At 44.3% G+C, this 24884-nt stretch overlaps 1 protein-coding gene across 4 annotated transcripts in view; it reads left to right on the top strand.

Annotated features, from left to right (window-relative positions):
* LOC112459134 (MKL/myocardin-like protein 1) overlaps positions 1 to 24884 on the top strand; it is a 163673-nt gene that overhangs the window by 68328 nt on the left and 70461 nt on the right. Inside the window, exon 1 of one of the 4 annotated variants that reach the window (XM_025023105.1) lies at positions 16288 to 16350. The exons of the other annotated variants lie outside the window; for them this stretch is intronic. The gene's annotated coding sequence lies outside the window, so the exon portion shown is untranslated. Of the gene's footprint in view, positions 1 to 16287; positions 16351 to 24884 lie in introns of those variants that run through there. 4 annotated transcript variants of the gene reach the window in all.

The following is a 24884-nucleotide window of genomic DNA, read 5'->3' as shown; positions in this document are numbered from 1 at the left end:
TGACGAGGGCGAGTCTCGCCGCTATCGAGTTTTACTTGCAAATCAATTTCTAAACTCGCGACTCGGCCGAGCCCCCGAGTAGCCCGAGAGCCCCCGCGTTCTCGTTCGCCGCGGTCGGGGCACGCTATCGTGTTTCAGGGGAGTCTTCCTCTCGTGTTTTATCTGACGTTCGTTATGCCGCTGCCTACGGGCTCGTACATCGGGATCGACATTTCACGTTTGTAACGGATGCTTTACTGCCTCGCGAGCTACTCGAACCGAGCTTTTGATGGATCTCCCTGGTGGGTGACGACGCGCCGAAGGGCCGCGTCCCGCTGACTATCCCTCTTCGAGATCATAAGTCGTCGCGCGAGTCCGGGGGCCGTATTTTTCACCGCGCATTTAACGCTAAATACGACCCGTTCGATTCCCGAAGTTTATCGCAGCATCGCGTTTAATACGATACATTCGATGCTAAATACACGCGGTTGGAGAACGGATCAAAAACCGCAATGCCGACCAATTTATATATTCGCCATGTGACACGAAACGTTTGCTACCATTTAAGACTTTTATTTCAATGAAAGATAGTCTTGCTTTTGACGGCAATTTCGCACAGCGTGTACACTCAGCCGACGGTCTTTTTTGTAATGCCTTCATCGGATATATATGCATTCGTGAAATCCAAAGAAGAAACGAGGGGCCACGCGATTTACTACCCGCTCCTTCGACAGAAGAAGCGGTAAAAAGGGAAATTACGAGAAGTTGTACAATTGTTCGATTTCGTGACAATCGTTTTTTTTTCTATCTTTGCGGCATACATAAAAATTTCTTGATAGGATAAATTTATATTGCTTAAACTTATTTCTATATAAATGTATCTTTATAAATTATAGAGATAAGCAATATATAAATTATACTCTAATAAATTACCACTTGTTAATAAACATTAATTTTACAGGTGACGCGCTCTTAATTTTACGTAGAACTGAATTATATTTTAGTTTTTTCTCGAAAAAAAATTTTTTTGTATTTATATAGAATCGTAAGATTTTATATATGTTTTTCTGAAGTTGTACTAGAACCTCTCAGTTGAGAGCATTATGATCGAATCGATCATCTTGTGCGTATTAGGAACTTCGCCAAATTTTTAACGCGACCGAATTCCACCGTAACCCGGTCTAAAAACACCGTGAGTCCGCGAGCGAAGGGGTACGTGGAATATCAATCGTCATTTTATTTTGTCGCGAATCGCGCCGAGAGACGCGTGACGTATTACCGCTGCTTGGCACACATTCCACGGACATTGGCCACCGTGGCAGATTCTTATCGACTCGTGTACCACCATCTCCGCTCTTCGTCTCTTGGAAAGGTGGAATCCCGGAAGACACGATAGGGAAGGTCGGGCCGAAACGAGTTTATATACGATGTTCGCGCTGACAGCGAACGTATTTTTCATTTGTTATGCGTAGCAACAATGAGTGCCGTATGAGTGTCACAAAAAATGTCACGAGAAAAGAATCTCAATTTATACTCATATATATATATATATATATAATATGATCAAATTAAATCAGCAAAAGGTATTTCTCTCTCTCTTTTTATGATATTTTTTCTTCTATTTACAATTCTTTGAAAACCAATTATTTAATCTCTCCTTTTTTCCCATGAAACTGTGAATGCGATAAATCATCGCGAAACCAGTTATATTCCAAGTTAAGATTTTCTCAAAGATGTACTATCTCGGAATTGAATTGAAAATGAGATTACTTCATCATGATGTTCCTATTCTACTTCTTATAAAGTTGCGTATGTTGTACTTCGTTCTTACATATTTTTTAGCGAAGGAGGAAAAAAATAGCGAAGGTTCTTTCGGTCGTACATCGATCGCTCTTCTCCGGAGTCATTTTCGAGTCGATCCGTCCCGCCGGCGACGAACGGCCAGTACGAGGATCGTTTACGAATCGTCTCGTTGGGGTCGGCCAGCTTGAAGCTCGCGCCGCTTGGCTTCTCGCGTTCTCGTGGAGGAGGCAGTCGAAGAGGAAGAGGAGGAGACAGTCGAGAGTACCACGGAGGGAACTCGTTTGTTAGTTTTTGCCCGCCTACCCAACGACGGGCAACGATCACCGTAGTTGTTCACCGCGGTCTCGGCCCTGGCAATCATCGATTTTTATAATTTTCCGTGTTCGCCGCTTTCAAAGTTTCCAATACCACCACTAACGCGCACATCCCTAGAGACGAACATTCCCTTCTCTCTTGCCTCGTATTCTCATGAAATTTCTTCTCTAGGATATCGATCCTGAGGATTTATTATTCGTTTAAGTTTTCTCGTGAGAATGTCATCGTTTATTAGCTTATTTTTAATTATATGATCACACATTTTATATACATATATAAAAATATACATTACATTGTTAGAGGATAGTATTGTGTCAATATAATCTTTATAATCATATACCTATATTCAGGAATTATTAATTGTTGCAACATTAATTTTCTCATTCACGTTAATATGCCACTAGTAATTAATGAATTACAATTTAGTCGTAATTATCAAGAAGTCTGACAAGAATATTTACCAATGGTTTTAGATTTATACATGATAGATAGGAATATGTTGCTTTTACGATCTTCTTCATATATTATGTTCTCAGTTATGCTCTCATTGATATTTCTAAAAAATTAATTTCAAATCTTAGTGAATCATCTATGCTCTCTAGAAAAGAAATTAAATCTTTCAAAAAGTATATATTATATCTGCTGATATTGATATACATTTTGAAAGACGTGATGGAGCTTTTAATGCGAATCTGAACTTGTATCGCGCTCGATCTCCAGGCTGTCGCCCGGAGGAGGTACCGGGAATTTACGAAGAGATCCCTCTCTACCCTTCCCTCTCTCTCTCTTTCTCTCTCTCTCGGGGCGACGGTTAATTACAATTGGCAAACGCAACGCGCGGCGCGGTCGTTGCGGCAATTAGTCATACACGACAACGGCATCGCGGACGTGTAGGATGATCGATAGCGACGCTATCGGCCGATGGGCGCCACGAACTAGCGGATCGCCCTTATGCCGTAATAATCTTCCCCTTCTCGCGAGGAAACCGTGATTAATACTACCTCGCCCACTTAATCTATCGCCGTGAGGCGCTTCCCGGCGATCAAACCGCCGTCTTGTATCCACTTTACTGCCCGCTCGCGCCTCCGTGCGTGTTGTTGCGAATAGAAAATCGTGATCTTAGATTTGTCCAAACGATACGGATTCATTTGCGGATATATCTCTTCAGTCTCTCTTCGCGCGCGAATAAACCACCAGATAAATCCTCACTGTGAAGATTAAAGTAATAACTCTCGATATAAATTCGCTTCCGCAAAGTAACTCCGTTCGACCGTACGTCGTATTTTTACTCTCGCAATTCGAGCTCGCGAATTTACATCGCATTCGGCCGATCCACTTTCTCCGACAAGCGCGACTTTGTGAGCGCGCGCGTAAGATTTAAGGCGAGCAAGACGATGGGAGAAAAGGTCGACCCCTTAAAGATCATGAGCGCGCGGCCACTGGCATGCGTAATTCGGCGACAAAAGCGTATCTCCCGACGGCCAGTAGGTGCGATCATTTAGGTCAGTTGCTTCGTGACGTCTCCGAGCGTGCTTTTCGTGGACCGAGAGAAAAAAAACAAGCGGCGAGTTCGTTCGTTCGGTCGTGAACCGTGCGAGAGCAAAAGCAAGAGCAAACCGATGGGACGCACGCCGGCGAGCAGAGGTGACCGGCTCCGGGCGGTTTCGCGAGTGCACGCTTGTAACCCGGACTTTTATATCCTGCCCGATGCAATAAAACCCTTCGTCGGCATTTCGGCTTCTGTGCGCTACGACCTGTCCTCCGTGCTCCTCTCTCCTTCTCCTTTTCCCGCGCCCATCGCCGTATCTTTTATCGTTCGGATATCATTCAGGTTCACTTTACAGATATCCTTACATTAATTTCCGATTTTTTTCCCGACGTTCTTTAATATAATCGACAGAATTTCAACGAGGCGACACGCGAGAAACGTTGGCATAAAATTTTATTTCAAAATTTAAATACTAATTATCACCAATAACATACCAAATAATACATTATTAAATTATACGGGTAATACTCGTGATGGCATCATTTAATTTTTACGCAAGCTGGTCCGTATGTTTCTTTTTCTCGTATCCGAGAGATTTTTATAAATTTAATGGCTAATTGTTGACTCAACGATTAGAGAGTATTACTTAAGTGAGAATCGGTATACTAATTAACATCCTCTCACTATCGATATACGAATTAATTCTTCTTGCGCCGAAATTCTCGGGTTCTCTCCTGAATTTCTCGGAGGCTTTTGCGAAATTCAATTTGAATAATAGATGGAACAGCTGCATCGACCATGCATGTGCTGGCTCATTGCTGCCTCGAAGCGGATTTCTGTAATTACTTAGCACGTGCACATACGGCCCGCTACACCGTATCGGAGTGAAATATCTCTCGGCCGCGAGTGTCTCAGGTCAAGAATCTTGTCGTGTAACGATACGTTCGCACGCGAAGGTTAACACGCGTGACTTTCCCCAAAACTTGCATCGGCGACAGTCTGACGGCGGCCGAGCGGGCGACAAATTTCGCAAAATCCACCTCGCAGTTATTCACGTCTTGCGGGAACTCGTGGGCGGGGGATTTTATGCGAAATCGCGCGTTGACGCGCCGCATCGCGCTGTTCAAATACTTTACATCCTCTTGTTAAGAGAAAATACAACGTACACTCGCCACCTTAACATTCGCGCGATTAATCCTCTACCGAGGTGGAATCTCGCAGGCTCTCGCTAAAAATTGCTATCTTCTCCATGCTTACAAGAGAGAGTGCGATCAAAGCCCAATTTTAAGTTGTAATTTGTAAATAGTATGTACAAATCACAATGTACAATGTGTTAATGCAAAACAAACATAACATTTTCCAAAACATTGAGTAGTTAATTGTGTGTCTTCAGAATTTTTATAGAATCCAATTCTTTTATCCAATTCTTCGAATAAGAAAGTTTTTTGGGCAACGCTGCGAGCATTAATATTAAAACAAAGTGTTAAACGATAGTCTCTATCCGCTGAATTAATTTGGAATAGCGAACGGCCCGTCATTCGAATAGTTGCGCCGCGGGTATTGTTCGATCGTCGTAAAAAAATGGGTCAACTGGCGAAGCGAGTCGTCCTGAGAGACAAGAGAACGAGAGAGTCACTCTCACGAACTGTCTCCGAAGCACCTTGGAGGGTCCTCGGTTGCGCGATAGGTGGGTCAACCTCTCGGCCACGTCTCTTCTTGGCCGGCGTTGTTCGTCTCGGTGAGTCATTCTCGGGCCCCGCGGCACTGCGGCCTGGCGCCAACGTTGCGCAACATGTACGCGCGCTGGCCGGGCACCCTTCGCGCGCATCTTGCAGAAGACGCGCCCCGTGCGAGATATCACGCTACAACGCCGCGTTATCCAATTTATCACGCATCGACGGAACTAAAGGGGGATCGCGCGCGCTCTTAATTTACTGCGAAAGCTTTAATCCGTGCGATACAGGTATTGAGAAATTTTTTAAGGCGTTACTTGAAAGATATTCGAAGGCGATCGCGAGAGTAGTGTTTCGTCTCAAGAATTTTTTTTCCTGAGAATCTCCCAAGGCACGCTGAAAAATTATCTTTAATTTATCGAGGAAATATATTATCGTCTCGAGAAATTTAATTTTGAAAATCACACGAGTTTTCGTGCAAATTCTTTGCTTGTAAATCGCTGTTAAACATGAAGTTTTATCTTAATATCATCATCACTCGAGAGATAATTGAAGGCGACCACGAGAGTAGCGCATCTCAAGAATTCTGTCTTGAGAATTTCTCAAGCCATGCCAAAAAATTATCTTCAATTTATCGAGGAAATATATTATCTTCTCGAGAAATTTAATTTTGAAAATTACAAGAATTTTTGTGCAAATTCTTTGCTTGTAAATCGCTGTTAAACATGAAGTTTTATCTTAATATCATCATTACTTGAGAGATAATCGAAGGCGATGTCCTTCGAAGGTAATGTCCTTCGTCTCGAAAATTCTTTCCTAAGAATTTCTCAAGATGCGCCAAAAATTATTTTTAATTTATCGAGGAAATATATTATCGTCTCGAGAAATTTAATTTTGAAAATTACACGAGTTTTCGTGCAAATATATACTTCGCTTGCAAATCACTGTTAAATATGAAATTTTACCGTACTATCATCGAGCGAGGATGAGGCGTGATGTAACGAATGTTACAGCGTTACTCGTACGAAGGAGGACGTACGCAGTGATAAACCCGAGAATATATTTTCTTCGTGGTACACCCAGCGCGAGAGAGGTATCTCTTTATGCGAAGCTCGCCTTCAAAGAGCACGATGTTCCAAGGTGGAGGCGATCTTCTCGTCGGTCTCTCTCAGAGAAGGATGGTGATTTGCGCGCTCGCAAAACAATCGTTGTCTTACAGTAATGCGAGACGAGATTACCATCGGCCGTTTACTTTTTAGACTCTCGTTTTTTTTCCGTGCTAGCTAGTAGGTGCGAATTTGCAATTCAGCTTCTTTCGAAATCGCGCATATCGCGCTACGAACGAAGCAATCGGTTGTTCGATGGTCGCGCTTTTTACTTTATTTAAAGAGGCTATAATTTCGCGCAAGGTATACAAGTTTGCGCCAGGTTTTGTAATACCTGATTTTTATGACGGTCTACATAACACGCGGTTTTACATCGCCCTTCTTTCGCGCGCCTCTTATTTTACCATGGGAAAATATGCCTTCTTCCGAAGCGGCGCTCGTGCCATTGCTTTTCGTCACGTAGCGATCGATTCTGCGTATATAATTTTTCATGTTAATTCTCGAGAACATCGAAAAGAAAGAAAGATCCTTAGGAGAAAGAAATGTACTTTCTCCGTTGCGTAAAAATTTGTTAATAAATAGCTTCTTCGATGAGATGACGAGATTACTTGGCAACAGGAAAGTTCACGATTCAGCAGTTTACGACAAGAAAAGTCTCCGATGTCCCGATAATATTCCCCAAGATAAATTCCGCTCGTGAAGTTTAAGGCGAGCGGGGTACACGCACTCTCGCACGCAGGAATGGGAGTTCCGAGTCTCACGCCTCCGCTTCGGATGTGGGTTCCGTGAGATTTCGAGAGCCACGCGAACAGCAAGTAACTCGATCTGGCCGACCGGAGAAAAAATAACGTATAATCGTCGGTAATGAGGTCGGTTAGACGGTTAGACGAAAGGCCCTCATCGAACTCGACCTGTATATAGGTACGGGCACTGGTTTTTCGGGGCATAAAGTTCATAATTTTTAGTTTCTCGACGGGAGACAGAAAGGAGATACAGAAGAATGACGTTTATTCCTTTCTGTGAATAATCCCTTTAAATCTTTTAATAGAAATGCACAATTAAATGCATGAGTAAAAGCAGTTAATTATCTGTGGCGAACAGAAACAAGAAACACTCATAATTAATGCTATAAAAAAATAGCAGCATAACCAAGCGGAAAGATATATTAAAGGGAGAACGTTTTTTTATGTTAATGATTTAAAAAAATCGGCGCGTATCTCTTTCTGAGCAAAATTATTCCGCTGAACTCTTGTTAGCGAGAGACTTAGGGTTCGAAAGGAATATAAACTTCGTTAGCTTTCATACAGATCCGTCCCTAGAGGCGCAAACTCTGTTCACAGCGAAGGATTCAACCGTTTATCAGCGGTGATTTCACGACCACCCAAGGGAGCGAACTTCCTTGTGGTAATTGATCGTCTAAAAATGCACCTCACGTTTCCTCGAGCCTCCTGCTCGCGATCATTCGCCGTGTAAACGTGCTGCACTTCGATCGCTCGAACTTCGAAAGCCACGTGTGCACCATCGGGGCTAAACAGTTATTTCTCAATTAATCTATAATTTATGCGCGTATGCCGAAGCGAAAGCGCATTTTCACTCGTTTACCCGCTCGTCCCGGCTCTCTCGACCACCCAACGAACTTTTGTAAGCCGCTACGCGATTCCGTGAGGTACCTAAAAATATTCGGCTCAAGTTTCTTCAGCGAGTGGTTATTATCCCCGTAAGTGAATACGCGGTTTAATGACAGTACTTCGACGGAGAGGTATTGTGTGTCGAGTCGTTTGCATAAAACAAATAGTGCGGGCGAGTTAATTTTCGCGGTCAGAAAACCGCTCCGAAATCCGCGCCGAAATTCTCGTGGAGAAAGGACCGAGTGAGATGAGGGCTGTGCGAGATTCTTTTTACGAGGTGGTTAGGTAATTTATCGGTCTCCTCATTACTGACGAACGAGAAACGAGAATGAGTGGCGGGCACACATACATTACCAGCTTCTTGACTTAGGTAACGTTAGGTGTTAAAGATATTGCAATGAAGCTAGGCGCCTCGAATAAGAATAATCGCTATCTCTATGTAAGCAGAACCTCTTCATATCGCCCGCAAGATTGAACTGATGAAGACAAACCGTGGGCGAATCCGTGCAAAGTCGTAAAGTTTTGAAAATTATTACTTTTTCAATTATTTTTGGATAATTGGAACCTCCACCAATTATTCAATTATCTTTTTAAACCTGCTCTCATGTATTCATACATAATACGTAAAAAGATATTAAAGCATGATTCCTTTTTCAAGGCGTTAATATATGCAAAAAATTTTTTACAAGAACAATATATCGTCAATCTGAATTAAATATTTATTGCCATGGAGTACGTATGAAGTGTATTAGGGATTATTAGTGATATTGGGATATTTTTCAAAATTCTTTCCAATTTTGTTCGTTTTCGATCTGCTCTCAAAGCTATCGGATGGGGGTAAGACCCCGTGGAGCTGATCGCGAACGGCGAAAGAACGGGCAACGAAACGGGGCCCCGGGGTGGCGATCAGGGACTATAGGTGCTCATAAATCTTGTCTTAACGCTCGGTTTATTACTCGTAATCAAGCAACCATGAATTCTGCTGAAATCACCTACGTTATAGTCAGCGGGCGCTGCCTTCTACTTATCCTCCCTTGCGCTCCGGAGCAACCCCTGGCTACGCATCCGCCGGCTTCCGAACTGATTTCAGGATTAGAATAGAAGTTTCGCATTTTCGCAAGAGAACTTTCTTTCCACCTCTACTCAAACAGATGATGGATTGTCCGACTAGATTATGTGTATTACGTTAACAGCTGCCGGTCGATTGAGTATAAGTTCGCATAAGTTATCATTTTGTATTATATTATACATAGATACCTAATTCGATACGTGTATGAGCTTATTTTAATATTATTGGCGTCATTTCATGGAAATCGAATAATAATTTGACGACTGATAGATTTGAAAGTTATGTACTTTGTAGTAATTAAGTTGGCGTCTGGAAAAGGAATTAAACGTTTAAAAATATAAATAATTTTTATATTTTATAAAATTTTGATCTCTTTTGTAATTTAAATAATATTGACAGATATTATTTAATAATTACTTAATTAGAAATTCATGCGATTTGAATGTGTATGGTTTTCTTGATGCTGTAACAAATTACTCGCGAAGAATTTAATCTCTGCCCTAATTATTCATCCGAGAAATGGTTTCATATGAATATCTTCGATTTCACATTTTTATTTGCAGCAGGATTTAATTTCCTGTGGCGTGAAGGCGATGCGTCTAATGATAATGAGGGTTCCGCGGACCTGCATTTATATGCGAGAACCGTTTCGTTCTTTTTTTTAGCTTCGTACTTTCTTTTTTATCTTCGAGCTTAGAAGAGTGAATTAGAAAAGCTAGGCAGTAGAGTACATTAGTTCCGATTAGTACATTAGTTCCTCCACCTTCCATCGATCTTGATCCCCGCTCCAGATACCGGGGACGAAAAGAGCGTACAGCTTGCGTAACCGCGGGTATTTAATAATCCGCTGCGTGATAAATAACGTCTGTTAACTTGAGTGCCCGTGATCTTCAAAGGAGCCGCGCGTGTTTTTTATCTATCTAATCGGCTGGTGAACTTCGAAACGTCTTGGTCTCGCGCGCACCTTCCTGCCTTCGTCATTATCGCCACTTAGGATACCATAACCGTCTCGAAATTAATTTAATCTATATAAACGACAAATGTTCTAAACGGTGCCTTTCCTGATGAAAGAAGTACGGGGGTGTGTGCGTGGGCGTTTCTCTTTCTCAGTAGATATTCCTTCTCTCTCGACATTCACGAGTAACTTTGCCAAGGTTTTCCAGGTGAGTTAGCGGGAGCGTTACCAAACATCGCCTTTCTCTTTCTCTCTCTCTCTCTCTTTTTTTCTTCTTTTTTTCTTTAGTCAAGATGAAAAACACACGCGTAAAAGTGTTATCGCACGCCTCGTAATCTTTACGGACAGCGCGGCACCGTCGATGAAACGGAGCGACGCGTCGCCTCCCGCGGAGTTTTCGAAATCGGCAAAGCAAGCTCGCCTTTTTTCACACACACGCACACGCACGCACAGCTGCGCCGCCAGCTGAGCTTCGATGGTCATTACCTTTACGATCAATCACACCGCTCATTATGTTTAAGAGCGGCGTTACACGGCGGCCGTGCACTCGCCGTTACGGAGGATCGGCCACGCCGCCGGTCCATTATACACGTCGAATGGAACTTCTTCGTTACTTTGTAATTTCGCTGACGTTATCGGGAGGCTCCTTCCGAGCGAGCGACCGGGATCGTCGTCGTCGATGAATATTACTCGCGATGTCTCCAAATGGACAATCTCTCATTTGCGCCTCAATTACCTCGATTGGGAAAAAAATCTTGAGTTTCTTTAGCATGCTTGTCGTTCTACATCTAAACTTTTTCACGTTGTTAGAACATGCTTTGAATCCAAATAAGTTCTCTTCGCCGATAAAAAATGTCGAGAATTCATGTATAAAAGGTGTGAAGGATTATGAGACACTTCCTGCTTATTCGTTGCGAACATTCCGAGCGTGTCTTGCGCGTAGGAATAAAACTGAGAATAATCTGGAGCAGCCTGATGCAGAATGATGGAAGGTGCGACCCGAATCGTTTAGCGTCGCGGAAACCGAGCGACTCGTAAATCAGTAAACTTGACCTTGCAACGCACGTGCGCGCGAGTGCGGCTTGTTTTCCGACGCGATAGTGCCGCAATTAGTACCTGTCCGTGATCAATTAATAATCCCGGCGCGCAGCTAGAGCTCCTCGTCGTCGTGGACGTCTTCTTGGCATTCGACGTACCGTCGTTCGACGAATCCACTAATTAATCCGCGCGCGGACGGCGGATAATGATTAATCACGTCGCTCTTGTTGGAAATTTCGTCGTCTGTCGTTCGATCGGTCGTATTATTATCGATATTATTGTAGTTGAAGAAGGCTCGCTATATGTATATGTATATCTATACGCATCGTCTTCGACTTTCGATTCGACACGGTCGCCCGCAAAGAATATCTTTCGCCGAATAATCCTCGATCGAAAACTCGCTTGAGGATAATAATTATGGATCTTTCTATCTCCCTTCCCCTTCGTTACACGCGTCTCTTCCTCTCCTTTCGGCCGGCTCCGCTTAGAAGGCACGCATTAGGAATAATTGTCGGCTGTCACGCGCCTCACCTCGCATCTGACCCCTCCTGTCGTATTTCACTCTATAATAATTGTCGGTGATAATTCATTTTATCCGACGCAAGTGAAGTAAGAGCGTATTTTCCGGCAACGTATTAATTACGACGAGACTTCGCGCCCGGAGATGTTTCGAACGTCTACCCGCGACATTCTCATCCTTGTTGCAGCGCATTATCTTCGACAACATGGTTATTGTCGACGAACGTTAACGCGCGCTATAACGGTATAAGCGTATAACTCGAAGGGAGTCGATTAAAGGGAGCCAGGATATGGCACGAGCGCGCGATTGCAAATACGCTATTTTTATATATGCGATCAGCGAATCCTCATAATTTCAGACATCTCTATTCGGAGACCGCTTGAGCCGCAAGCGTAATAAGAAGACGAAAGGGAAATAATCGTCTGTCGCGAGGCACGATACCGCGCGGCACGTGACATTCGACAAGTCACGAGCAGGCATTTCCGCAGCGGTTCCGCAGACGTGACACGATCTCTTCCACTTCTTACGTGTTCGTGAGTCGTCCTTCTTTCTCCGTCCTCTTCCCGCCACCCTCTATTTCGTCGGGAAGCAGGTACGGATTGGCTAAAAAATTAATCTGCATATAAAATTTGTATGTATAAGTTTTTCACTTGTCTAGCTTTATGGAAAATGGAACAACGGGTATTTTTTCAAATAATATATTCTTTTCTGCAAGAAATTTTTTATTTATAAAATATAATAGTAATTTTTATTTATAATATGTAAATATAATTTTATATCATGTTTGATATTAATACAAAATTATACATATTAATCGTACGTTATTAATCTAACGAAGTGATATAATATTATACAACAAAAGGTATAAATTACATGTAACGCCGATCCATTAGGTTTTTTTTCTCTTGATTTTTTTTTATAAATATTGCTAGGCCGCCCCTGATCGAGATACGGGAGCCCACGTGATATTCGGCATTGGAAATGCACGTCGCGAAACGCACTTCGCAGGCAACTCACGCGCCGTTCGGCGACGATTTATAAACGTTAATGGGTTAATATCGCCGCGCGGTTCTCGGAGGAACGCAATCACGAGAGGTCTCCGGCGGAGAGATATCGCGCATCCGGGGGATGAAGAACGCCGATCACCGAGATAAAAAGAGCGGCTCGATGGACCACGCCATACATAAGTATAATCCACGGCTTCATATTCGTGGCGGAGCGCGGCTACGCGATAAACGCATGATGGATGACGTACAATAAATACCGGAGGCAGGGTTTTTCCGGTTATCTATTATATGGCATACTATCAATAATTAATCGTGGCGCGTTGCCGACGAATCGAATAAATAATTCAATCGCCGACAGTTCTGAGACCAATTCTATCAAAACAGCCCGGGCAATTAGATTTATCGCTTTAACGTCGAACGGAACCGTGTTGAGACACGCGTCAAAGAAGAGCGTTAGATAGAACGGCTCTTATCGCGATTAATGAAAATCCGGGCGAGAAGGTCGTGGGAAAGTCGCCGCCTGTGATCTCGATGGATCGTACGTACGTATCCGCGAACGGAGAGCTGGATCAGGGGTGAGAGGAAGGCGATGGCGAAGCGGGGAAAGGGAGAGGATACGGGAATCGCCTCTGGTGGTCAAGCGAGCAGACAGGAATCCCGATACTTTCGTCGGACTCGCGCGTACCTACGCGCGCCACGACAAGCCAGGATCGATACGATCGATACTCTCCCGTCCCGGAGAGAGAGATACACGCTGACCGGCCTCGGATTGATGGATCTCCTCTCGTCGACGTTTTCGTAGTCGAGCCTTCGTAGCGCGCGCCATTGTGCAACCAACGCCGCGCGATCAACGCGGGAGAGAGAAATTACCCGAGGCACCCACGGAATCTATGTGGCAGCGTCCTCCCGCACTCGCAACAGCGGATTTAATTGTCCGATCTCTCGAGGCAAACGCCGACGTTTAAGTGCAGTCTCACGTTAGGATCTAGCTCTCGACCAGCACTCTAGTTCCTATTCAGACGAATCTGAATCTTGCAGTGTTACAAGTTAAATAAAATAGTACATTTGGAGGGGTAAAAACCAGAGTGGTGTAAGTCAAATTTGTTTAAATATTTTCTCGTGTTCATAGATACAATTTATATATTGTACAGATTGCATCTATGCACACGAGAAAATATTTTTAAAAATTTGACTTACACCACTCCGGTTTTTACCCCTCTAAATGTACGTAAACTAATACGAAGCAGCCGCATTAAAAAAAAAGAGCTATGAATTAATCCCTATAAATGTTCAAGCAAGGGAATCTTGATGCCGTAGACACTTTAAAAAAATGTCAGGTATATAAGAAAGTTTCGCTCTCAACTTCGCCTTAACAATGTTATTTATAATTGCAAAATGAAGAAAGGGTACGACGTGGATACAAAAAACGGCGGCTTGTTCCGCTCTGTAGAATAACACGACTTCGACATCGTCAACAAGCGTCGAAACTATGATGGCAAACGACGTCGGTCGTGCCGCAATGTTCTACAGAAGAGGATACACCGGGTCGGCGGGAGAAGGATGCGATCAAATCCTTCGAGTCCTACAAAGACGAGTACGAAGATCATTTACGAACGATCGGTAGATCGCAGATAAACCGAGCCGAGCGGACGGGAACGTATCTCCTCGTTTGCGCCGATCACGTCGGACAAACGCCGCCGAGCGTAATGCGCGACGCTGCTTGAGCTCGCAACTAGCCGTGTGCGCGCGCAATCTTTCGAAACGCGACACGTTAACGACAACATTAGCGACGCAACGAGAGTCCGACTTACAGGGAGTCGTGTCCGGTTGATCCCGCGATATGATCTCTCGAAAGAAGAAACGATCACAGGAGAGGCCTACGTGAACCGTAATCGTAAAAGAAATTTCAGGTGCATTTAAAAGTCTAGGTAAATATACAGGACATTTCTAATTTTTCTTGGAAATTCAATCTTGGAATAAATTCTACAACATTTTACAAATAGAAAATTTTGCGGCGAATTAGAGTGATCTGAATTGACAGCAATTAATTTCGTTTTTTCAATCAAATTGCTTGACTTTTTAAAATTGACTCAGGACCTCTATAACAAATTTATTACTTTTAACAACTAGTTTTGCGACGCGGTTAAATCGTTATCGGATATGCTGTCGGGCATTTTAGTTGTGTGCGCCAGGTCGGAGTGTCAGACACGCGCAAAAATTGGCACGACAACGGCCGCGCGGTCGCGAAGACGGCCCGGACGTCTCTGATCGATGGTCCCGTGTAGTCGCAACGCGCGGACTATACGCGGGCCCGATCCTTAACTTGTTAGCCCGGGATTGCCGACCTGTGATTAAGGTAACGGTAGTCATCAATTCGGCCACGTGATCGTTAGGCTGTCAGTCGGCGACCGACATTTAAGCGGCTGCCGCCGTGAAATCGTTCGACGGTAATTTGCCACCGTTCGACGGCTCGGGCGCGAAAATGACCTTTTCGAATTTACTACGGATTCTCGCCCGTATAACTCCCCTGTCCGCTCCGCGTGAATTATAAACAGGACACACTTCGTCGGCTCTGTTGATCCAAACGTGTCGGCATGCGCGACGAAATGCTTCTCGTGAAACTCATTACATCACGTATCTGACGGATAAATCGATGTTGATTATTTTATTTTTATATTTTTTTTTATGTATTTAATCACGGTAAATTTTATACTCTTTACGACACAAGACAAGTGTGATGTATATCTTTCTGAGATATAAATTATTTTATTTTCTAATATATATTCTGAGTAAAGGCATGTCTATTCTTTAAGTGGTTACGGAGCAACGTGAGGTATCTCAGATAGTATTCTTAAAATAGCTCATACAGCGCTTATCCGCTCATTTATCCTAATAGCCAGAAGCTTCTTTCACGGTGTCTATAGAGAAAAAGAGTTATCATTGTAACGAGTCGTTAACAAGACACAATTTTTTCATCTCTCTTACCCATTTCCTCAGATTAAATCATCTTTGCTTCTGTAAAAATCAAATTGTCGAATAATAAATATCTGAAGAATGTCCTAGAATTTTAATTATATCTTTTATGGCATAGTTTTGTCAACTTGAAGTCAGTTTCTCTTAATTAAGATCTCTACTAATAATTTCTCTGAATTATAATGGTAATTAACAAAATCTTATTGATCCATTTTTTTTCGTTAGAATATACCCCAATATAATCGTGCAAGAAATACGTCCGGGCATATTGCGCACTTTGATATAATACAGCGATTAATTCGAAACGGATCTACGCAGCTGATACAGCCGGATTACATATGAAATCGTGCGCGCATTCAGCATAATACTCCGAACGGAATGCTCGACTAATGACGCGGTGCTACAGTTTATCGATGATTACGATGTGACGAGGGGGATGTGGGCGGGGCGATCAATCGCTGGAAAGCGGATTCCGTTTGCGTTCCCCTTCTTTTTCTTTCTTCCTCTTCTTTTTTTTCTTCGTTTTTTTTCCTCACGCACTTTTCGTTTCTGCAAAATGGCCTCCGGAGACGCGCCGGTCGCGCCGATTGGCCGTTTCGTCGCGAATTATGGGCATAACGTGGGCGAGATACGTCGGCCGCGCGCGTTTCCACGGATTTATGCGAGCTCGCCAAACGTCCGGAATGTCATTCGATGTGTTCTCGTACAAACGGCGACGGTTGCAGCGGCCGCGACGTCTGGTCTCTCTCTCTCTCTGTCTCGCAATACCTGCATTCGATTTTCATCGATCGTCCCGTGAGTAACGTGTTTTACGACTCGGAAGAATCTCCGGGGCTATAACTTCATTTCTTCCACGCGGCGAGCGAATCGATTCTCTTTGGTAATGATCGCTCGGCGTCGTTCCGCGCAGTTGCACGTCGACTAATGCTTAATTCTTCAGTTTTTTCACGGGTCAAGTTATCCCGCGATATTTTATGGCGGTGAATAACTCTCCGTTGGGAGAATTATTTCGCGTAAAAGAAATAAACCGCGCGGGATACAAGCTTGTAATTACTTTCTTGGGATTTTTTTATCACGTAATAATGACGAAATCACGAGAAATCCTATATATCGATGCGTAGTTTTAATTATCGCGCGTACCTCTTGCAAAATTGATACTTTCGATGCAATCAGTCGCCGGGTGAATAACGTGCCTTTTTACGCCGAGCGTTTCTTTTTAATCATTTTCCGCCGCGCGATGCGCCTATATACCTCGTATCGATCATGCATTGAGTCGTCGGCGTCGAAAATCGAGTTCGCGCCACCAAATCATTAATCATCGTTGGCGATTAATAGCTATCTGCGGAAATGCGTACAAGCGGGTTTGCAAAGTACAATAGTGTCACGGCGATGATTAAGACACCGCCCTGCGACCCCACGGGATCTAAAGGGCGATTGTGGCATGTATGCCAATTTAAATCGAGACTCTCCAATCGACGTGATCGACGTAATGAAAACCGCGTCTAAGAGTGCGCGGCTAATTTGCATCGGGATGAACGACGCGTTTGCGATGTTACCGCAATAACCAGGCGCACACGCGTATAGTATTGACGGACGCTATTGCGACACTATCTTCCACTCGTCGGTTATCAAAACGTGCTATCCGTCGCTTTTTGACACGGCGTCAACAATCCATCTGACTGACATTTGACGTTTTGTAATTTAGTATGATTTGTTTGCGCATTGAACAGGACGGACAGGTAGATGTTGAAAAAATTAATCTTCAAACTCGCGAGTAGGTCAAAAGTCGCGCAATTGAGCGCGCGCGTGTCGCGCATGGAGAAAAAAATCGTCTTCTTGAAGTTTGATCAAATATATTCGCTTCTTAAAAAGGAATAAATTAATCTTCTTGGTAAATAAATTATTGGATTGTAGAATTACCTTGACGCTTAATTTCAATTTATTAGAATCCGCTATTCCGATTTTTTAAGGCGGATCTTTTTCCCGATGCGAGTAGAGTATTCCTCTTAGCGACTCTTGCGCAAACTTTCCACCAAGGCCGCGGCAAGGCTCAATCTACTTGCTTAATTTATATGCGCCGTATCGAAGCGTTAAAGGCCGCGTTGAAGCATTACGTACATATATTTAGATTAACGAGGGAGATAGATTATACGGATTTACTTTGTGTACGGAAAATTAATACGACGCCGCAGTGTCTCTACGATACACGTTTAAACGGATGAAACGATCAATCTAGAGTCCCGTGTGAACCCCATTCACGAGACGAGTGCCGGGTGTCAGATAAACGTAACCGCACTTCGAGCGCGCACGGCCGATCATAGATTAAGACACGTGGAATGATTATGACTTATGACAAATGTAATCTAGAACTTGACAGCTCAATTGGCGCGTCCGGTATACCTGCGAGGGTAAACATTGGTGTTCGTGTTCCCCGTGGGGCCTCCGACTATTTAGATCGACCGATATATCGGAGCAAGTTATTCCCCGTTTCAATTCGTCGCTTGCATCATGGATTTTTATCTTTTCAGAAAATTTGTTTGTAATGTAACTCCGTGGATATGTGCAAGGAGAAAGGCAGTTAGATCAACTTTTATTGAAAAGATATATTTCGAAGTTATTATTTTATATATTATTAATGGAAAGTATATATTATTTTATTAATTATGGAATATTAATTCGCGTTTGTCATTCTTCTTTAAACTGAATAAATTACACTTAGCGGTGCCTCATTGTATATCCATTTAATTTTCTCCCCGCAAAAAAAAACTCGATAATAAGTTTCTTCTCCGACAGGAGGAGGCCTTCCATCTCTTTCTGACCGCGTTTCGGGCTCCTTTTGCCGCGGCGTGAATCTCGAAAACGCGCGAAACGGAAAAAAGAACGACGGGAACGGATCCGAAAGTGAGAGAAGACGCGCGAGGGAAGGGAAAGCAAGCCCGGAGAGTTAATTATACGTCGTGCGAAAGAAGATTTATCGGGCGTACATTTTCCACGAGACGCACGCGCGCGCGCGCGCGCGAGTCTCCTACGCCCGCTTCGCCTCATCATCATCCCTGCAGCCCTTTCCGGCTCCCTTCGCGTCGGCCGCGTGGGTGTCTCCTGACGACTCAATATTACTACCACAAAACATACACGCGGTCGTTACCACGGGCGAGCCGCGCGGCCATGGGCGTACCGTGGACGCGCGCGTGAAACGAGATAAGAAGCCCGAACGTCTCTCGGTCGAGACAGAGCGGTAGAGAAGTACCGGATGAAAAAAAGTCCCGGTGGATGATGGTGGTTGTTGCGGTCGTGGCGCGACGGTACCTAAACCTCGGCAAGTTACGACAGCGGTAAACCCGCGTCGAGAGATTCAAGAATATCGCGCGGTGCCCCATGGAATATCCTCGACGCACACAAGATAAACAATCTCTCCCACGCCGCACGATCGCCGATCGATGCTATAATGAAGAACCTTCCTTCCTTTCTTTCTTTATCTCTTTCTCGAGAAGAGATTTCTCCAACTACGCCTTCTCTCTTCACTAAATAGTGTTTTCTCCTCGAATAAAAACGCGCGCGCTTGCGTCCGTTCGAGGCACGCGTGCGCGCGCGTGCGAAAAATTCTCCGACGACCCACTTCGCGTTTCTAACGTACCGTAGAAATTTCAGGCGGGAATCGCTCGAATTCCAGGATCCTTCGCTGCTGCGTCGGCATCCTTAGAATTCCTTGTAAAATTACTCGACACACGGATATTGCGCGCTCCTGGGGGCCGCAAGGCGAATAATGCGATTACCCGCTTGAAATATTCGCGTACATCCTTTTGCGCTCGGGAGCGCACGGTTAACGAGATACTTCAATTAAGTTTCTGAAATATCCGTAGGACGTGGCAGATTTAAAAAAAAGTGTATAAAAGTAAAGAAGACATTTTTTATTTCAATACAGAATTAATATCTTTTTTCTTACAATTTCAAATATTTTGGCAAATGTTTCAACAATTTGATCGAGTCTCTAGACTCAGCGATGAAAGAAAAAAATCAAGCTCAGTGAATGTGTTTCGATGGACATCTCAACATTCTCGAAACCATAGAGCAACCTCGTGTTCTTTCGCGAAGAGAAACGGCGATTCTCCCCGGCTATGTAGTGCAGATTTTAATATAATTTGGTTGGATGCCGGCGAGAGCGAATAATCGAGACAGGGTGATGCATGCCTCAAGGTTCATTGTATTGTACCCACGGGGGGAATACGGCATGAGGAAGGTGGAGGAGGAAAAGAAGAAGAAGAAGGGCTCCTTTGTGAAAGCAGTGTCAGGAAATCAGGATTGATATAGGGCTGCGGTAGGTTCGCTCGTAACTTTGTCCCGCGGTACCTGGGACTCGGTCCCGATCCATTAATCACCCTCGTACGAGGCCTGAACTCTTGGGTGATTAGCAGGCGTGAACACCGACTCACCGGAGATATATATGCGATTGGCCGCCATTGTCGACCACCGCGGACGCTCCGCGACGGCGATTGAGACGTCCGTCTTCTTCGTGGATTCTGAAAACGCCGCGGCTGGAATGAAATACACGATTTCACGGCCGGAGCTCGTGCCACGATTCTCATTTGCTCCTTCCTTGTTTCCCGCGTTCCGCAAACAATTACGCTACCGCAGATATACATACACACACCGTTGGCAACAACACTAAGGACATTGTTGTGTTGTATTGTTAAGCAAAGATGTAGGAGAATCATTTGCACTCATTTCTGCATTGCTTTTTATGAATTTTTAAAACAAATTTCGTTAACATGAACGTTTCTTTCCTCTGAACAACTCGGAAAAGTAATTGTAAATTAATTATTTGTAGTCATTCTGTATGAGATTTATTGTGAGCATAATAGAGAGTGTTTCTTTTAGGCATATCTTTCGCCACAACTGCCAGTTTTAGAAACGTCTCTTTTTCTTCGTAAGAGATATTCATAAGTAGATATTAACATGCATACATTGCGCGATCACAGTAAGCGGAAACGGATATAAGCACAATACGATATTAATCATTGCTTTAAGGCTTGTTTACGATAGCTATGAAAAGCCACGCAGGTTACGCGACGCTTTACGAAAGGGGCGCTCGTTATTCTTATTCGTAAGCGTTACGTCGGTCTTAAGTCATTCCCGTTTGTCCGGCTTCGTGATCCCCCGGGCTCCTAAAAAGAGGCGCTTAATTGTACGGCGATTTAACCGGAGGGGAACCACCCGTGGGGACTGCCAGAGATTCCCGCGAGTTTCGTGGGTGTAACTTACGAGGTAATTAATGCAGCCGTAAGTTGCGAGCCTACCTCGAGGACGGGGCTTGCTTCGTGCTTCTTGATGTGCCCAAAACTATGTTTCTTGAGCACGAATTACGCTGGTCCACCGCATTACTTACCGGAAACTTACCGTTAGTTTAATGCGCACATTTTATCAATGTAATCGACACGATATAGCCGACGCTAATTTCGTTCTTTTATTTCATTATATTTAAAAGCCACATTTATGCTAGACGTAAATTCTTCCAAATGTTAAAGATTTAGGAGCGCGTGAGAGGTTTTGCTTCAAAATCTCTCGAAAAATTTCTGTATGTTAATCGACTCTGTTGGTTTCTTGCGGTCTGATTCGTATTATTTCCTAAACATTATGTAATGTGTTTTATTCCATTCTATTCTTTTGCGCGCGCGGAAATTGAAATGCGCCGCGCATATCGACCTTTCTTCTATTCCCCATGCATGCGCATCGAGATCAGTCCCATCGCTCTTCCCTGTCTCTCGTCGAACCACCGTTTCAAATCTAGGGCGAATATCCGGGGAACGAGCGTTCTTCGTGGAAGAGCTCGGTCGAAGAAAAGATCGCTCCGCACGATTTTAACGACGAAAGCAGCGGATACGAAAGCACCGGAATTATTAATTAGGCAGGTTCTTATGTCCGCGTCGCGCGGCACGTTGCCGCGGAATCCACGAGGATATAAAATTAGCAATTTTATATACCGCCACCGCCTCGGTCGGCCGACCGATTCTCAGACTCGTGCCAATATCGATTATTGGGCGGGTTTCTTGCCCGCCCGCGGGGCGATCTCCCGCGCGATGGAACTTTTTTTCATCCGCCTTTTTTCTTTTATCTCTACCCTTAATTACCTTCACGAGAATGACGAGATGCGGCCGCGATGTTTTTCTTCGCCAACTAGTGGGAATTTAATTGCGAATTTGTGATACGTGTCCCCCTGCGACGCTTGAAAGCGGTAGGGGTTATTACGCACCGCATAAATCTCTCGTATCGAGGTATTGCTAGATACCGGATACGCACGGTAGAATGACTTTCGATTCCTTGCGCGATTCTAGAAAAGGATTTGATGGGTTTCGTAGCAGGTACACACCTGGGTCACGCGTGGGCCCACATATGCACGCGCGCGTACAGCCTATCACGCCTCCTCGCGTGACGTCACACCTGGCTATAATCGCCGGGATTCGTCGGGGGAGGAGAGGAGTGAAAGGGCGAGTGAAAAAAAGGCCTCGATGAAGGGAGAAAAAAGGAGTGACCCGAACCGGTTCACGCCAGGTCAACAGCACGCGCGCCACCCCCGTAAGACCCATCGTACATCGGCTTGATGCGCATCTACCGGGTGTACGAGCATAATTTGCAGTACAACTCTTTCTGGTAGAACTGACTTTGATATTATACACGGGGGAAATAAAACGTCAATTTTATCTTTCAAAACCTTTTATATTGACATCACATTTAAATATTTAAATATCATCAAGAAAATATATAGGACTGCGCGTTGTTTTGCTCGTCGTGCAAGTCATTAGCGTTATTACATCGACTTGGCTCGTCTTATCCGGAATTACGCTAATTATGCGAAACTCTATCCTATCGTAGTCGGTGAAATCCATCGGCGCGAATCCAGAATTATCTGAAGAGACGGATAAAAGGCCGTTAGTCCGGTTCGATAACAAGTTATTAGTCAAACGTCGATAAGCTCTTCGTCATCGAACGCTCTTCGTCCCAAGTGATCTCTTCTCCCTCTCCCCCCCTCTCTCTCTCTCTCTCTTTCCCTCTCCTTGTCAGTTTCACTCTGTTGCGCGATTTCTCCGCCGCTCAATTACTGTAAATACACGGAGTAATAGCCGCGAGATTATTGGCGGCGTTTCGGAAGTTTTTAATGAAAAGGACGCTGGAGCGGCAAGCCTGGTAGCAAATTATTCCGCTCGCAATACGCCGGTCTCCGTCCGCCGAGCCGGCTTTTACTACTTCGGCGCGCATCCTGCCATTTATCATTTGCAACGTGCAATCGAAGACGGAGGGGCATGTGCGTAACGAGAGTGTTGTACAAGGTTTCGAGCTGTGTACGACCGTGCGTGCACCGGTGTCTTGTAGCTGACGCTGGCGAGAGGAGAGCAAAGCGGCGGGATAAGCCGAAACGAGATCGCTATCGAGGCGCCGTTAGGCTGTTTGTCACCTTTCGCAAGCGCGTGGGTTGTCGTCGCCGTGCTCGCGTAACCGAATATGTGGTGTATGTAGTTTTTTAAGTGGCGTTGTAGATATTCCGATCGCAAGGCGGAGAAGCTTGCGAAGAGCCGATTCGAATTCAGTCTGACTGCATTCGCATGGCAGCGCACGAATGCGTTTACCGCTCAATTCGCGTGCCTCTACTGCGATACTCCGCCTCGTGTCTTCTTTGCGGAATGCATTATAAGTCCGTAAAGTGCATTATAAGTCGCGTTCGAATTTTCAGAGAGACACATAGGAGCCTTGAGAATAGACGACAGTGTAAAGAAAACGTCGGGTTTTATCATTGTGAGATAATAATCGCATGCATTGTTCTAAAATACGTATCAAGCTAATAGACTATAATCTCTGTAAATATAAAGTCGTAATAAAATCGCTTCAATGTATTAAAAGGATGCTGCGCATCTTTCAAAATCTACATTTTTGAAAGTAGAAATTAATAAAATTTTCTTAATTTAAAGCAGGAAAGTTTTCCTTATATTAAACGAATTAAGCTCGTAATTCTTTCTCCGTCTTTTCTATATTTAGACGCTCTCAGCCCCGATTGTGTCCGTTCACCATTTTTCTCGGACGTTCCCGGAGATGTATCACGAAAATATCGAGGATAAATCGAAAGGTATACCGGTAGCGGTCTATTAGCGAATCGCTGCAAGGCTGTTCGTCATCTCACGCTTGGCTAGCTATGCCGCGGCGTGAGCTCGCTTTGCCGACACGCGACCTACACACGACGGCGCGCGACAGCTCGCCCCGTCCTTTTCCCGCTCGCGTAAGAACAGCGCTCGTCGGACGAACGTCCTTTTCGCCTTTTCCTCGTCTCTCTTCTTGTGCCTCCTTCTCTCTCCCAACCCTCGCGACGAGAAACCCGTCCCTCTCGCTCGCCACCCACCGATCTGACAGCGAGCGCTCGCGATGGCATAAGGGAATAAGACGGAAATAAGATACGACACAGCTGATACGCCTTCGCCCACCGATTACGCGCGCTAGGTGTACGTCAGAGATTGTCGATGATGTCATTCTCGACTGTAGATATACTTTCGGTAAGCCAAGTGCAGGACATTGGCTGGCCGATTATAGATACGCGGATACGCGAAGGGCGCCGGCGAGGAGAATTTTCAATGGAGCGTGCAAATTTCATTCTCGATTCGTAACTAGTGCGAGACGCATTTTAATTAATCGGGTGCTTTGGTAATACCTGTAGACAGTCACGACCATTCAGAGAAAATAAGTGTGCAAGGAAATGACGGAGAACTGACGTAAGGAATCAGTTGTGACATGACGTAATATGTTTTCCTCAATTTGTCTAGATCAATTTGTCAATTGTCTCAGTTCTTATATTTAATTTTTTGTCTTATTAGTATATAATATAAGAAATAATATACATATATCTTATTAGTATCTATATAATCTTAGAAATCTGCCCTTAAATATTGTTACAGAACATCTTTCTTTTCGCGCTTGTCAAATTAGTTGAATATCAATTGTCTTCCATAGAAACATCATCATTGTCATAGCCCATTCAAAATTAATTCTTTGCAAATTGCTTATAAACAAAATAACTGCAAAACAATAATGTGCCGATTATATGGGTCAATCTCAATAAAATTCGCTCGATAAACCCCGACGAGACGAAATTCGTGTCGGCGACAAAGTGAAGGGAGGTTTGTGTGTTGTTCGAAGCCGGAGCAAGCTGCGCCAACGATATCAATCATCCCGCGTGACCGAAAGCGAGACTTTCACCACGAACGACGACAACGAAGACGTCGATGCGGCCGGTCGTATAAAATCCTAACGGCGTATACGCTACGAAACTTTTCGATTTGACGACCGTCGAG

The sequence above is a fragment of the Temnothorax curvispinosus genome, unplaced genomic scaffold (genome assembly GCF_003070985.1).
Source record: "Temnothorax curvispinosus isolate PA1 unplaced genomic scaffold, ASM307098v1 QBEX01009552.1, whole genome shotgun sequence".
Lineage (NCBI taxonomy): Eukaryota > Metazoa > Arthropoda > Insecta > Hymenoptera > Formicidae > Temnothorax > Temnothorax curvispinosus.
The sequence above is the reverse complement of the archived record's forward strand: the minus strand, read 5'-3'. Positions and strand labels throughout refer to the sequence as shown.